The sequence below is a fragment of the Pristiophorus japonicus genome, chromosome 10 (assembly GCF_044704955.1).
Source record: "Pristiophorus japonicus isolate sPriJap1 chromosome 10, sPriJap1.hap1, whole genome shotgun sequence".
NCBI lineage: Eukaryota > Metazoa > Chordata > Chondrichthyes > Pristiophoridae > Pristiophorus > Pristiophorus japonicus.
The window spans coordinates 61,060,497-61,077,010 of NC_091986.1; the positions used below are offsets into that span (position 1 = coordinate 61,060,497).

Here is a 16,514-nt window from a genome sequence, read left to right on the forward strand (position 1 = left end):
CGTACCATTCCCGCCTCCGCCCCTGCCTCAGCTCATCTATGCCTGAAACCCTCATCCCTGCCTTTATTACCTCTAGACTGGACTACTCCAACGCACTCCTGGCTGGCCTCCCACGTTCGACACTATGTAAACGGAGGTCATCAAAACTCAGCAGCCCGTGTCCTAACTCGCACCAAGTCCCGCTCACCCATCACCCCCGCGCTCACTGACCCCGTGTCCTAAGTCGCACCAAGTCCCGCTCACCCATCACCCCCGCGCTCACTGACCCCGTGTCCTAACTCGCACCAAGTCCCGCTCACCCATCACCCCCGCGCTCACTGACCAACACTGGCTCCTGGTTAAGAAATGCCTCGATTTTAAAATTCTCATCCTTGTTTTCAAATCCTTTCATAGCCTCATCCTTCCTTATTTCTAATCTCCTTCAGGCCACGGACCCAAGATATCTGCACTCTCCTAATCCTGGGCTCAGGAGCATCTCTGATTCTAACCACGCAACAATTAGTGGCCGTGCCTTCTGCTGCCGAGTAAGCTCTTGAATTCCCTCACAAAACCTCTCTGCCCCTCTACCTCTCGTTCCTCCTTTAAGACACTCCTTAAAACCTACCTTTCAAGTTACTGATCATCTGCCCTAATTTCTCCTTCCATGGTTTATAGCACTCCTGGGAAGTGCCTTAGGACGTTACATTAAAGGCGCTATATAAATAAATACAAGTTGTTGTTGTGTCTTTCTGTACCTGATTTGACTCTGATTGACCATCCCTCTCGCAACCCAGAAATCCCATTGGTGGGGGATACATTGTTGGTCCCGCCATGACAAAGGTCCCAGGTGATCTGCTGTCCTCGCTACATGGTTATTCACTCACACTTCCAGCAGGTAATGCCACAAAATATTTGAACTGAAGGGTGCAGTAAAAAGTCTAATGGGTGAGATGCCCCTTAGTGCAAGATACAGCTCATTATGCTTAACCTTAACACCAACTTTTAGCCAACGAACAACTGGCTTACTGGAAGCCAATGATGAAAGCAGGGCAATTTTACAGACTTGTTTACTTGCTCAGAGAGAAAAATGCAAATGTTTACATCTAAATATCAAGACAAGAAAATACGAATATAGGTTACAGCAAATGGACAACGAAAAGTTAACAATTTAACAGCTTTGGTGCCAGTTTAAGCTCTTTTTACCCTGTCACATCTTCAAAGTAGCACAGAATTGGAAGAAAATACAGACAGAACATTATAGTCAAAAATTAACATTTATTTTTCTGCTTCACTCAGAAGTATGTATCCGAGCCGTTTAACAACACGACACAATTACACTGCAAGCTGAAGCTTCTGTTGGGCTTTTTCCACAACTGCTCAACCCTACTACTGCCTTTTATATATTTCAAAAATAGTTTCAGTCCATCACACCCATTAAAGTTAATCAAAACCAAAATTCTACACATGTTTTGTGTGTCACAGATTTCTTCAATTCATTAGCTTAGAAAAGAGAAAAACAGCAAGCCATTACAACACAACGCCTCGCACATAATAAAACAACCCAAGGTGCTGCATATGACTCATCAGAAGAAAATGTATCACAGAAGGAGCTTTTAGCGACCAGAAGCTTGGTCAATAGAGTTAGGTTTTAAGGAACATCTTAAAGGGAGAGACGTAGAGAAGTTGAGGGAGGGAATTCCAGAGCTTAGGGCCCAAACAGCTGAAAGGACAGCTGTCAATGCTGGGGCAAAGGAGATCGGGGATACGCAATAGGCCAGAGCTGGAGGAATGCAGAGTTCTTGGAGAGTTGTAGGGCTGGAGGAGGTGAGAGAGAGTGAGGGGTGAGCGAGGACTTGGAGGGATTTGAACATGAGGATGACAATTTTAAATTTGAGCCATTAGTGAGCACAGGGTGATGGGTGGACTGGCACTTGGTGCAAGGCAGGATACGCACATAGAAACATAGAAAATAGGTGCAGGAGTAGGCCATTCGGCTCTTCGAGCCTGCACCACCATTCAATAAGATCATGGCTGATCATTCCCTCAGTACCCCTTTCCTGCTTTCTCTCCATACTCTTTGATCCCTTAAGCCGTAAGGGCCATATCTAACTCCCTCTTGAATATATACAATGAAATGGCATTAACAATTCTCTGTGGCAGGGAATTCCAAAGGTTAACAATTCTCTGAGTGAAGAAGTTTCTCCTCATCTCAGTCCTAAATGGCCTACCCCTTATCCGAAGACTGTGTCCCTCATTCTGGACTTCCCCAACATCGGGAACAATCTACCCGCATCTAACCAGTCCCGTCCCGTCAGAATCTTGTATGCTTCTATGAGATCCCCTCTCATCCTTCTAAACTCCAATGTATAAAGGCCCAGTTGATCCAGTCTCTCCTCATATGAGAGTCCTGCCATCCCAGGAATCAGTCTGGTGAACCTTCGCTGCACTCCCTTAATAGCAAGAACGTCCTTCCTCAGATTAGGAGTCCAAAACTGTACACAATATTCCAGGTGAGGCCTCACCAAGGCCCTGTACAACAGCAGTAAGACCTCCCTGCTCCTATACTCAAATCTCCTAGCTATGAAGGCCAACATACCATTTGCCTTCTTTACTGCCTGCTGTACCTGCATGCCAACTTTCAATGACTGATGAACCTTGACACCCAGGTCTCGTTGCACCTCCCCTTTTCCTAATCTGCCACCATTCAGATAATATTCTGTCTTCGCGTTTTTGCCCCCAAAATGGATAACCTTATATTTATCCACATTATACTGCATCTGTCATACATTTACCCACTGACCTAACCTGTCTAAGTCACCCTGCAGCCTCTTAGCATCCCCCTCACAGCTCACACCACCATCCAGTTTAGTGTCATCTGCAAACTTGGGAGATATTACACTCAATTCCTTCATCCAAATCATTAATGTATATTGTAAATAGCTGGGGTCCCAGCACGGAGCCCTGAGGCACTCCACTAGTCACTACCTGCCATTCTGAAAAGGACCCGTTTATCCCGACTCTGCTTCCTGTCTGCCAACCAGTTCTCTATCCAAGTCAGTATATTATCCCCAATACTATGTGCTTTGATTTTGCACACCAATCTCTTGTGTGGGACCTTGTCAAAAGCCTTTTGAAAGTCCAAATACACCACATCCACTGGTTCTCCCATGTCCACTCTACTAGTTACATCCTCAAAAAATTCTAGAAGATTTGTCAAGCAGGATTTCCCTTTCATAAATCCATGCTGACTTGGACCGGTCTTGTCACTGCTTTCCAAATGAGCTGCTATTTCATCTTTAATAATTGATTCCAACATTTTCCCCACCACTGATGTCAGGCTAACCGGTCTAAAATTACCCACTTTCTCTCTCCCTCCCTTTTTAAAAAGTGGTGTTACATTAGCTACCCTCCAATCCATAGGAACTGATCCCGAGTCGATAAGACTATTGGAAAATGATCACTGATGCATCCACTATTTCTAGGGCCATTTCCTTAAGTACTCTGGGATACAGACTATCAGGCCCAGGGGATTTATCGACCTTGAATCCCATCAATTTCCCTAACACAATGTCCCGCCTAATAAGGATTTCCTTCAGTTCCTCCTTCTCACTAGACCCCCGGTCCCCGAGTACTTCTGGAAGATTATTTGTGTCTTCCTTCGTGAAGACAGAACCAAAGTATTTGTTCAATTGGTCTGCCATTTCTTTGTTCCCCATTATAAATTCACCTGAATCCAACTGCAAGGGACCTACGTTTGTCTTCACTAATCTTTTTCTCTTCACATATCTATAGAAGCTTTTGCAGTCAGTTTTTATGTTCCCGGCAAGCTTCCTCTCATACTCTATTTTCCCCCTCCTAATTAAACCCTTTGTCCACCTCTGCTGAATTCTAAATTTCTCCCAGTCCTCAGGTTTGCTGCTTTTTCTGGCCAATTTATATGCCTCTTCCTTGGATTTAACACTATCCTTAATTTCCCTTGTTAGCCACGGTTGAGCCACCTTCCCCGTTTTATTTTTATGCCAGATAGGGATGTACAATTGCTGAAGTTCATCCATGTGATCTTAAAATGTTTGCCATTGCCTATCCACAGTCAACCCTTTAAGTATCATTTGTCAGTCTATTCTAGCCAATTCATGCTTCAAACCATCGAAGTTACCTTTCCTGAAGTTCAGGACCCGAGTTTCTGAATTAACTGTGTCACTCTCCATCCTAATAAAGAATTCTACCATATTATGGTCACACTTCCCCAAAGGGTCTCGCACAACAAGATTGCTAATTAGTCCTTTCTCATTACACATTATCCAGTTTAGGATGGCCAGCTCCCTGGTTCCTCGACATATTGGTCTAGAAAACCATCCCTAATGCACTCCAGGAAATCCTCCTCCACCGCATTTCTACCAGTTTGGTTAGCCCAATCTATATGTAGATTAAAGTCACCCATGATAACTGCTGTAGCTTTATTGCATGCTTCCCTAATTTCTTGTTTGATGCTGCCCCCAACCTTACTACTACTGTTTGATGGTCTGTACACAACTCCCACGAGCGTTTTCTGCCCCTTGGTATTCCGCAGCTCCACCCATACCGATTCCACATCATCCAAGCTAATGTCCTTTCTTATGATTGCAGTTATCATGGGTGACTTCGGAGAGAGGCCTATAAAGGCACAGCAGGGAGTCCGGGGCCCAGAGTCAGCGAGAGGTGCGTGGAGAGGCAGTCGGGACTTCGGAGAGAGGCCTATAAAGGCACAGCAGGGAGTTCGGGGCCCAGAGTCAGCGAGAGGCGCGTGGAGAGGCAGTCGGGACTTCGGAGAGAGGCCTATAAAGGCACAGCAGGGAGTTCGGGGCCCAGAGTCAGCGAGAGGCGCGTGGAGAGGCAGTCGGGACTTCGGAGAGAGGCCTATAAAGGCACAGCAGGGAGTTCGGGACCCAGAGTCGGCGAGAGGCGCGTGGAGAGGCAGTCGGGACTTCGGAGAGAGGCCTATAAAAGGCGTGCTTGTGCAGCTGCAGGGAGAAGGCAAAAAAGAAGTAGAAAGAAAAAGAAAGGTGACGTCACAGGCAAGGGGGTAAGTGATTGGCTGGTGATTGGTGAGTAGTTTTTCTTTTCTTTTTTCTCTTCTATAACAGTGAGTAACTTTTAACATTGTTGTTGCCAATTTAAGTGTATCTAAGGGTTAAGTCATGGCAGGAGAGCTCGGTCACGTGATATGCTCCTCCTGTACCATGTGGGAACTCAGGGACACTGCCGGTGTCCCTGACGACTACATCTGCGGGAAGTGTATCTGCCTCCAGCTCCTGATGGTCCGTGTTGCGGAATTGGAGCTGAGGGTGGATTCACTCTGGAGCATCCACGATGCTGAGAATGACGTGAGTAGCACGTGTAACGAGCTGGTCTTACCGCAGGAGAAGGGTCCACAGCCAGATAGGGAATGGAAGACCAGCAGGAAGAGCAGTGCAAGGAAGGTAGTGCAGGGGTCCCCTGTGGTCATCCCCCTGCAAAACAGACACACCGCTTTGAGTACTGTTGAGGGGGATGACTCATCAGGGGAGAGCAGCAGCCAAGTTCATGGCACCATGGCTGGCTCTGCTGCACAGGAGGGCAGGAAAAAGAGTGGGAGAGCGATAGTGATAGGGGATTCAATTGTGAGGGGAATAGATAGGCGTTTCTGCGGCCGCAACCGAGACGCCAGGATGGTATGTTGCCTCCCTGGTGCAAGGGTCAAGGATGTCTCGGAGCGGGTGCAAGACATTCTAAAAAGGGAGGGAGAACAGCCAGTTGTCGTGGTGCACATTGGTACCAACGACATAGGTAAAAAAAAGGGATGAGGTCCTACGAAACGAATTTAAGGAGCTAGGAGCTAAATTAAAAAGTAGGACCTCAAAAGTAGTAATCTCGGGATTGCCACGTGATAGTCAGAGTAGGAATCGCAGGATAGCACAGATGAATACGTGGCTTGAGCAGTGGTGCAGCAGGGAGGGATTCAAATTCCTGGGGCATTGGAACCGGTTCTGGGGGAGGTGGGACCAGTACAAACCAGACGGTCTGCACCTGGGCAGGACCGGAACCAATGTCCTAGGGGGAGTGTTTGCTAGTGCTGTTGGGGAGGAGTTAAACTAATATGGCAGGGGGATGGGAATCTATGCAGGGAGACAGAGGGAATAGAATGGGAGCAGAAGCAAAAGATAGAAAGAAGTAAAAGTAAAAGTGGAGGGCAGAGAAACCCAAGGCAAAAAACAAAAAGGGCCACATTACAGCAAAATTCTAAAGGGGCAAAGTGTGTTCGAAAGACAAGCCTGAAGACACTGCTATTCACGTCATTCTCAGCATCGTGGATGCTTCAGAGTGAATTTATCCGCAGCTCCAGTGCTGCAATGCGGTCCGTCAGGAGCTGCAGCCGGACACACTTCCCGCACATGTCATCGTCAGGGACACCGGAAGCGTCCCTGACTTCCCACATAGTACAGGAGGAGCATAACATGTGTCTGAGCTCTCCTGCCATGACTTAACCCTGAGGTAAACTTAAATTGGCAACAATGCTAAAGGTTACTTACTGATATAGAAAGGAAAAATAAAAACTATTTACCAATCACTTACCCCCTTGGCTGTGATGTCACCTTTCATTTCTTTCTACTTCTTTTTTGCCTCCCTGCTGCAGCTGCACCGGCTGGGCCTCACCTCCGACCTCCGACCTCCTGGACTCCCTGCTGGCCTCTTGGAGGCCTCACAAACTGCCGCTCCCTGCTGGGCCTCCCGACTCGACGCTGGGCCTCCCGACTCGACGCTGGGCCTCCCGACTCGACGCTGGGCCTCCCGACTCGACGCTGGGCCTCCCGGCTCCCTGCTGGGCCTCCCGACTCGACGCTGGGCCTCCCGACTCGACGCTGGGCCTCCCGGCTCCCTGCTGGGCCTCCCGACTCGACGCTGGGCCTCCCGACTCGACGCTGGGCCTCCCGACTCGACGCTGGGCCTCCCGACTCGACGCTGGGCCTCCCGGCTCCCTGCTGGGCCTCCCGACTCGACGCTGGGCCTCCCGACTCGACGCTGGGCCTCCCGACTCGACGCTGGGCCTCCCGACTCGACGCTGGGCCTCCCGACTCGACGCTGGGCCTCCCGGCTCCCTGCTGGGCCTCCCGACTCGACGCTGGGCCTCCCGACTCGACGCTGGGCCTCCCGACTCGACGCTGGGCCTCCCGACTCGACGCTGGGCCTCCCGACTCGACGCTGGCCTCTTGTAAGCCGCCCGACTCCCTGCTCAGAGCAGCAGAGTTCTGAATCAGCTCGAGTTTACAGAGGGTGAAAGATGGCAGGTGTGCCAGGAGAGCATTGAAATAGTTGATTCTGGAGGTAACAAAAGCGCGGATAAGGGTTTCAGCAGCAGACGGGCTGAGGCCGCGTGCAGATGGCGAGGATATGGGTTAGAAAGCTCAACTCAGGGTCTGATGACTGATCAGGTTGGGCCTCAGATAGTGGCCAGGCAAGGCATGGAATTGGTGGCTAGGGAGTTTGTGGTGGTGACAATGGCTTTTGTCCCAATACTTGGAGGAAACCTTACCATAAAACATAGGTATGTTTTAAAGTTTCATTATTTTACAAATATAAAAGTTTATAAACAGGTACATACTGCACTTCCTCCTCAGCATGTTTCTGGGAGTCCCCAATCTGCCTGATCTGCGGAGCAACCCATGCCCATATTCCCCCACCCGCTCTCCCTCCACCTGTGCTACAACTGGAGTTTCATAGAAACATGGGGCCCAAGTTGCCACAGGATAAAAAACGGGCGCCCCTCCGAGCTGGGCGCCCGTTTTTCGCGCCTAAAACGGCCCCAGAAAAAAAACGCGCTATTCTCGAGCACTTTGCAGCTCCTTGTCTGTTTGGCGCGGCGCCCAGGGGGGCGGAGCCTACACTCGCGCCGATTTTGTAAGTGGGAGGGGGCGGGTACTATTTAAATTAGTTTTTTTCCTGCCGGCAACGCTGCGCGTGCGCATTGGAGCATTCGCACATGCTCAGTGTGAAGGAAACATTGGCACTCGGTCATTTTTGTAGTTCTTTGTAGCTGTTTAATTTTTCAACATTTTTTAATAAAAGCACATTGCCATCAGCACATCAGCACTTGCAGCCATCTCACTGTCTCCTTCCCCTCCCCACCCTCCACGGCAACAACCGCTGTCTCCTTCCCCTCCCCACCCTCCACGGCAACAACCGCTGTCTCCTTCCCCTCCCCACCCTCCGCGGCAACAAGCCGCTGTCTCCTTCCCCTCCCTCCCCTCCCTCCCCTTCGCGGCAACAAGCCGCTGTCTCCTTCCCCTCCCCACCCTCCACGGCAACAACCGCTGTCTCCTTCCCCTCCCCACCCTCCGCGGCAACAAGCCGCTGTCTCCTTCCCCTCCCCACCCTCCACGGCAACAAGCCGCTGTCTCCTTCCCCTCCCCACCCTCCACGGCAACAAGCCGCTGTCTCCTTCCCCTCCCCACCCTCCACGGCAACAACCGCTGTCTCCTTCCCCTCCCTCCCCTCCCTCCCCTTCGCGGCAACAAGCCGCTGTCTCCTTCCCCTCCCCACCCTCCGCGGCAACAAGCCGCTGTCTCCTTCCCCTCCCTCCCCTTCGCGGCAACAAGCCGCTGTCTCCTTCCCCTCCCCACCCTCCGCGGCAACAAGCCGCTGTCTCCTTCCCCTCCCTCCCCTTCGCGGCAACAAGCCGCTGTCTCCTTCCCCTCCCCACCCTCCACGGCAACAACCGCTGTCTCCTTCCCCTCCCCACCCTCCACGGCAACAACCGCTGTCTCCTTCCCCTCCCCACCCTCCGCGGCAACAAGCCGCTGTCTCCTTCCCCTCCCTCCCCTCCCTCCCCTTCGCGGCAACAAGCCGCTGTCTCCTTCCCCTCCCCACCCTCCGCGGCAACAAGCCGCTGTCTCCTTCCCCTCCCTCCCCTTCGCGGCAACAAGCCGCTGTCTCCTTCCCCTCCCCACCCTCCGCGGTAACAAGCCGCTGTCTCCTTCCCCTCCCTCCCCTCCCTCCCCTTCGCGGCAACAAGCCGCTGTCTCCTTCCCCTCCCCACCCTCCGCGGTAACAAGCCGCTGTCTCCTTCCCCTCCCCACCCTCCGCGGCAACAAGCCGCTGTCTCCTTCCCCTCCCCACCCTCCGCGGCAACAAGCCGCTGTCTCCTTCCCCTCCCTCCCCTCCCTCCCCTTCGCGGCAACAAGCCGCTGTCTCCTTCCCCTCCCCACCCTCCGCGGCAACAAGCCGCTGTCTCCTTCCCCTCCCTCCCCTCCGCGGCAACAAGCCGCTGTCTCCTTTCCTTCCCCTCCCCTCCCTCCCCTTCGCGGCAACAAGCCGCTGTCTCCTTCCCCTCCCCACCCTCCACGGCAACAGCCGCTGTCTCCTTCCCCTCCCTCCCCTCCGCGGCAACAAGCCGCTGTCTCCTTTCCTTCCCCTCCCCTCCCCACCCTCCGCGGCAACAAGCCGCTGTCTCCTTCCCCTCCCTCCCCTCCGCGGCAACAAGCCACTGTCTCCTTTCCTTCCCCTCCCTCCCCTCCGCGGCAACAAGCCGCTGTCTCCTTTCCTTCCCCTCCCCTCCCTCCCCTTCGCGGCAACAAGCCGCTGTCTCCTTTCCTTCCCCTCCCCTCCCTCCCCTTCGCGGCAACAAGCCGCTGTCTCCTTCCCCTCCCTCCCCTCCGCGGCAACAAGCCGCTGTCTCCTTTCCTTCCCCTCCCCTCCCTCCCCTTCGCGGCAACAAGCCGCTGTCTCCTTCCCCTCCCTCCCCTCCGCGGCAACAAGCCGCTGTCTCCTTTCCTTCCCCTCCCCTCCCTCCCCTTCGCGGCAACAAGCCGCTGTCTCCTTCCCCTCCCTCCCCTCCGCGGCAACAAGCCGCTGTCTCCTTTCCTTCCCCTCCCCTCCCTCCCCTCCGCGGCAACAAGCCGCTGTCTCCTTTCCTTCCCCTCCCCTCCCTCCCCTCCGCGGCAACAAACGGCGGTTTGCTTCGAACGATGGCTGAAGAACTTTCACACAGGTAGGAAGATGGTTTATTTAATCTTTTCTTTGCTTATAAATGTTTATTCAGGTTGGATTTATTTGTATAATATTTGTAAAGTATAAATAAGGATTTATTGTAGAATTTAATGAGTTCCCTTCCCCCCCCACCCCCCCACCTCGTTCTGGACGCCTAATTTGTAACCTGCGCCTGATTTTTTAATGCGTAGAACAGGTTTTTTCAGTTCTACAAAAATCTTCACTTGCTCCATTCTACTTTAATTTGGAGTACGTTTTCACTGTGGAAACTTTGAAATCAGGCGTCAGTGGTCGGACACGCCCCCTTTTGAAGAAAAAATTCTGTTCTAAAGTAGAACTGTTCTACCTCACTAGAACTGCAAAAAAAAAATTGTGGAGAATTGCGATTTCTAAGATAGTCCGTTCTCCACCAGTTGCTCCTAAAAATCAGGCACAAATCATGTGGAAACTTGGGCCCATAGAATTATAGAAAATTACAACGCAGAAGGAGGCCATTCGGCCCATCGTGTCCGCGCCAGCCGACTAAGAGCTACCCAGCCTAATCCCACTTTCCAGCTCTGGGTCCGTAACCCTGCAGGTTACGGCACTTCAAGTGCGAATCCAAGTACTTTTTAAATGTGGTGAGGGTTTCTGCCTCTACCACCCTTTCAGGCAGCGAGTTCCAGACCCCCACCACCCTCTGGGTGAAAAAGATTTTACTCATCTCCCCTCTAATCCTTCTACCAGTTACTTTAAATCTCTGCCCCCTTGTTATTGATCCCTCTGCCAAGGGAAAGTCGTCCTTCCTATCCACTCATATTATTATACACCTCAATTAAATCTCCCCTCAGCCTCCTCTGTTCCAAAGAAAACAAACCCAGCCTATCCAATCTTTCCTCATCGCTAACATTTTCCAGTCCCGGTAACATTCCCATAAATCTCCTCTGTACCCTCTTTAGTGCAATCACATCTTTCCTGTAATGCGGTGACCAGAACTACACGCAGTACTCCGGCTGTGGCCTAACTAGTGTTTTATACAGTTCAAGCAAAAACCCCCCTGCTCTTGTATTCTATGCCTCTGCGAATAAAGACAAGTATCCCATAAGCCTTCTTAACCACCTTATCCACCTGTCCTGCTACCTTTAAGGAACTGTGGACATGCAACAACTTGAATTTATATAGCGCTTTTAACATAGTGAAACGTCCCAAGGCGCTGCCACAGGAATGTTTTCAGACAAAACACCGAGCCACATAAGCAGCAATTACAGCAGGTGACCAAAAGCATGGTCACAGAGGGAGGTTGTAAGGAATGTCTTAAAGGAGGAAGGAGAGATAGAGAGGTGGAGAGGTTTAGGAAGGGAGTTCCAGAGCTTGGGGTCCAGGCAACGTCGATTCAAATCAGAGATGCTCAAGAGGCCAGAATTAGAGGAGCACAGACATCTCGGATGGTGTGGGGCTGGGGGAGATTACAGAGATAGGGAGGGACGAGGCCATGGAGGGATTTGAAATTGAAGCATTGCTTAACTGGGAGCCAATGTAAGTCAGCGAGCACAGGGATAATGGGTGAACGGGACTTGGTGCGAGTTAGGACACAGAGGCAGCTGAGTTTTTGATCACCTCTAGTTTACGTAGGGTAGAATGTGGGAGGCCAGCCAGGAGTGCATTGGAATAGTCAAGCCTGGAGGTCACAAAGGCACGAATGAGGGTTTCAGCAGCAGATGAGCTGAGGCAGGGGCAAAGGTGGATACAGGCGGTTTTAGTTTTGCCGCGGATATGTTGTCAAAAGCTCCTTTCAGGGTCAAATATGACGCCAAGGTTGCGAATAGTCTGGTTCAGCCTCAGACAGAAGCTAGGGAGAGAGATGGAGTCGATGGTTAGGGAACGCAGTTTGTGGCGGGGGCTGAAAACAATGACTTCAGTCCTCCCAATATTTAGTTGGAGTAAATTTCTGCTCATCCAGTACTGGATATTGGACAAGCAGTCAGACAATTTACTGGCGGTGTGGGGGGGGTGGGGGGAGGGGAGGAGAGGTTGTTGGGGGGGACGGGGGACGAGGGGGGGTCGGGGGGAGAGGGGTCAGTGGGGGAGGGGGGGAAAGAGGGGGTCGGGGGGGGGGGGGAGGTAGACTGCTTCTTGCCCCTCACAGTAAGAGCCTTGCTGAAATGTCGTTGAATGAAGGGCCAAAGGCTGGACAGTTGGGATTTTGTAAGTGAGTTGGGAGAAAGTTTTTTGCAGGGCAGACACAGTAGATTGGGTGGGATGTGTGTGGAGAGAGAGCATTCCTGTTGAGAAAAGACCTGGGGCTTCTTCAAAGGAGCTAGCTGAATAAGGAAAAGACTTTTACTGTGAGGTTCAAGATGGTCTTGACCATACAGAATCACTTCAGTCTTTCATATTATTTGCTCTGTTCCAACATATTTCCAGCTGACAGTGGCAAGACCAAACTCCTTGAACACACTGCACCTACATAAAAACTCACCAACACTCAGTATAAATGATTCTGAAAAAGTTCTCTAATTCAAATAGCTTTGTTATCTTGGTTTTCGGAAAGTTTGAATTGCAAGAGATAATAAAAAAACGTACATTTATATAGCACCTTTCACGACCAGACATCCCAAAGCACTTTACAGCCAATGAAGTATTTTTTGGAGTGTAGTCACAGTTGTAATATAGGAAACGCAGCAGGTAATTTGCGTACTGCAAGCTCCCACACACAACAATGTGATAATGACCAGATAATCTGTTCCTTATGTTGACTGAGGGATAAATATTGGCCAGGACACTGGGCGGGGAACTCCCCTGCTCTTCTTCGATATTGTGCCATGGGATCTTTTAGTCCACCCAGGAGCAGATAGGACCTCGGTTTAACGTCTCATCTGAATGACGGCACCTCCGACCGTGCAGCACTCCCTCAGCATTGCACTGGAGAGTCAACCTAGATTTTTTGTACTCAAGGCATTAGTGGGATTTGAACCCACTAGCTGCTGACTCAGAGGCAAGGGTGTTACCTACTGAGCCATTAACTGACATAGCTACTGGCTTAGTATTGTTATTTGTGTGTTGTTATTTTATGTGCTGCATTAACCAGTTTTACTGCATAGCTGCCTTCCTATTCTCATAATGAGGAGTGCCCAATGTTTATACTGAATGAAAAATGTAAAAATGGCAAATCCTCTTCAGTATTGCCAACAATTGCGTTTCCCACATTACAACAGTGACTACACTCCAAAAGTACTTCATTGGCTGTAAAGCGCTTTGAGACATCTGGCCGTGAAAGGTGCGATATAATGCACGTCTTTCTTTGTTGAAGAAGTACAACATTTACTCATTTAAAAAGCAGTAGTTAATTTTTTATTTATATTCACTGACAGCATATTTCAATAGTGTTATAAGAACATAAGAAATAGGAGCAGGAGTAGGCCATTTGGTCCCTCGGGCCTGCTCCACCATTCAATAAGATCATGGCTGATCTGATCATGGACTCAGCTCCACTTCCCTGCCCGCTCCCCTTAACCTTTTATTCCCTTTTAGCTCAAAAATTTGTCTGTCTCCACCTTAAATATATTCAAGGACCCAGCCTCCACAGATCTCTGGGGCAGAGAATTCCACAGATTTATGACCCTCAGAAGAAATTCCTCCTCATCTCAGTTCTAAATGGGCGACCCCTTATTCTGAGACTATGCCCCCTAGTTCTAGATTCCTTCATGAATGGAAATATCCTCTCTGCATCTACCCTGTCAAGTCCCCTCAGTATCATTTGTGTTTCAATGAGTTCAACCTCTCATTCTTCTAAACTCCAATGAGCGTGGGCCCAACCTGCTCAACCTTCCTTCATAAGTCAGTGTGATTTGACTGCAACACTACTACTTCCTGTCTTGCAATTATATCATACGTTTACATATTCACAAAATACTTCAAAGATATCGCATTACAATTATATCTTTTATCTTCAGATGTTGACAGTCCAGCGATATACTGCAGGAACTCTTAGTCTGAATGGCCGTGAATCAGTACTTCATCCCAATCTTCCAGTAAAGTGCGATGATGGTCTATAGAATAGAAATGTGTTCTATGAGGTCGATGAACAGCATATTGTTGCTGTACTGGGCAAGATTTCAGTTACACTAATTTCTTCCAACAGCAAGGGACAACGCATTCCAAAACGGATTAGCTGCCAGCATTTTGGCGAGTGGGGAAAATTCACACTGCATGCATCTCACATCGTACATGATTCTCCAGTATGACTGTGATAAAAGTGTTACTTTTTAAAAAAAAATCTGTATTACACTTTTGATTTGGGTTATCTATTGCTTGAAACAAGTTAAAAACCCAGGATTAGGATTTGTCATGGCTAACTTTGCCTGCAACCTGGAAAGAATTTCCATTCCCAGCTGGATTGCAAAAGGGATCACTTCAGTTGCACTGTACCGAAGAAGAACTTCTTGACACCTTGCTGCCCAGCTTGAAACTTTTGGCAGACAAGTCAGGCCGAGATGTCTCCATACTCAACTGGAAGTGGCAATTGTATTTGAGTGAACAAACATTCCAAGTAATTGAATCTGTCAATGGCCGATGATCGGATATAATTATGAGATACACAGTATATCTTCCAAGGTTGCTGAATAATATGTCTGGTAGCAAACTTGTCCAATTTCCAGGTGGGCAATCTGCTGCCCACAACAGCTGGTCTCCTTTTTAAGTCAGTTTTTTAATCAGCAGATAGGTTCTGTGTTTAAGATTGTGCCAGCAGAGAAGCCAGGCCAATTTGAAGCCACAGTACATTTCACTGAGAATTTAGCTCCTGTTTTATAAAGAAGCAAGTCTGGTCGTTATTATTTCGTGTACAGAGACGAATAGTGAAAGAAAAAAAAAGACTTTCACAACTTCAGGACATCCTAAAGCACTTTACAGCCAATTAAATATTTTACATTTAGTCACTGTTGTAATGCAGGAAAGTGACAGCCAATTTACACACAGCAAGCTCCCACAATGAGCAATGTGATGATGACCAGATATGGTTGAGGGATAAATATTGGCCAGGACACTGGGCCAATATTCTCATTTTCTAAATAATTCCAATTGGATCTTTTACACCTGCCTTAGATGGCAGATGGGGCCTCGGTTTTAATGTGTCACCGAAAAATAGCACCCCTCAATATTGCACAGAAGTGTCAGCCTAAATGATGTGCTCAATCTCTGGAGTGGGACTTAACCCCACAACCTTGTGACTCGGAGGCAAGTGTGCTACCCCCTGAGCCACGGCTGGCACCATGTAAATTAAGTGAAGTACTTGATCATTATTTTTGGTTTACTTTTTTCCCCCATGTCACTTAATTAATCTGTTGGTTTAAAAAGATAGAGGCTCGCACCGACAGGATGCGCTCAGTCCACTTTCCAAAGAGAGGATGGTCACAGGATGATACAATCCAGTAGCTGGCCTATATTGTAAAGATGCACCATTGCAATCTCTGGCCATTGCTATCATTTAACTATTAGCAAAACAAGGGGCACTCCAGATTGTTGGAAACATGGGAGTGGTGAGTAACACTGAACTCGAGAATATACTTAACCTACAAAGTTACAAAATAAAATATTTTGCAATATGACATGGCAACTGCAACACTATTATTCTGTAGACAATCATTGTATCTTGCAAGACATTTTATCACAGCAAATACAACAAAAATAACTGCCAATGCTGGAAATCTAAAATAAAACCAGAAGTTCTGGAAATACACAGGTCAGTAAATAGAAAAGATGTGCTTTCACATTTGGAGTGTATACATGTCATCAAAACTGATACCAAACATGATCAAGGTGAACCATTGACTTACACACGGTTTACCAGTTACAGTAGTGGTGAAACTACAGTATATAATTGATTATATGAGCAGGAACAGTTCACCAAGACCATTTTGGAATAGCACCAAAACAGACTGTGCACCATTATGTTTAATAGGAAATCTGCAATCTTCACCATGCAGAGCTCAGAGCCAGACCCTGGGATTGTCCCAATTCCTCCTCCACTCGGATATATGTCACTGGCATGGGCATTGACTGCTGGGAAACAATTGCCAACTCGCATTCATTTAAAGGTTAATATTGTGTCATTTTTTGCCACAGAGCTGAGACAAAGTGTCACAATGTAAGCTGCAGAGAGGGGGGTTAGTGAGTGGGGGGAACCAGGCCGGGGCGGTGAGCGAGTGGGGGCGGTGTGCCAGGTCACTAGGTGGGGCTTGTGTGTGGGGTTACAGGGCTGAGGGCCGGGTTAGAGAGAGTGTGGGCTCACCCTGTACTGGGTGAGCGGGTTAGTGTGTGCCAGGGGGGGGGTGAGGAACAGGTCACTATGAGGGTGGGCTCTGTGCCTGGTTACAGTGCGTGAGGGGTTCCAGTGCGAGGTCCTGGTGCAGGGGTACAGTGGGGTACTGAGGGTTTGGGGGGTAGTGGGGTACAGCTGGGGTTTGGGGAAGTACAAGGGGTTGGGGATACAGTGGGGGCTTCGGGGGTACAGGGGTTTGGGAGGGGGTACAGTGGGGGCTTGGGGGGGACAGTGG

The 16,514-nt window shown here is 49.4% G+C and overlaps 2 protein-coding genes across 6 annotated transcripts in view; one reads left to right on the forward strand and one right to left on the reverse strand.

Annotated features, from left to right (window-relative positions):
• Positions 1-5,442, reverse strand: part of LOC139274744 (UDP-glucose:glycoprotein glucosyltransferase 2-like) — a 164,106-nt gene extending 158,664 nt beyond the window's left edge. The window contains exon 1 of the mRNA XM_070891431.1: positions 5,374-5,442. The gene's annotated coding sequence lies outside the window, so the exon portion shown is untranslated. The remainder of the gene's footprint in view (positions 1-5,373) is intronic.
• Positions 1-16,514, forward strand: part of LOC139274997 (uncharacterized) — a 288,146-nt gene that overhangs the window by 228,192 nt on the left and 43,440 nt on the right. The window lies entirely within an intron of this gene.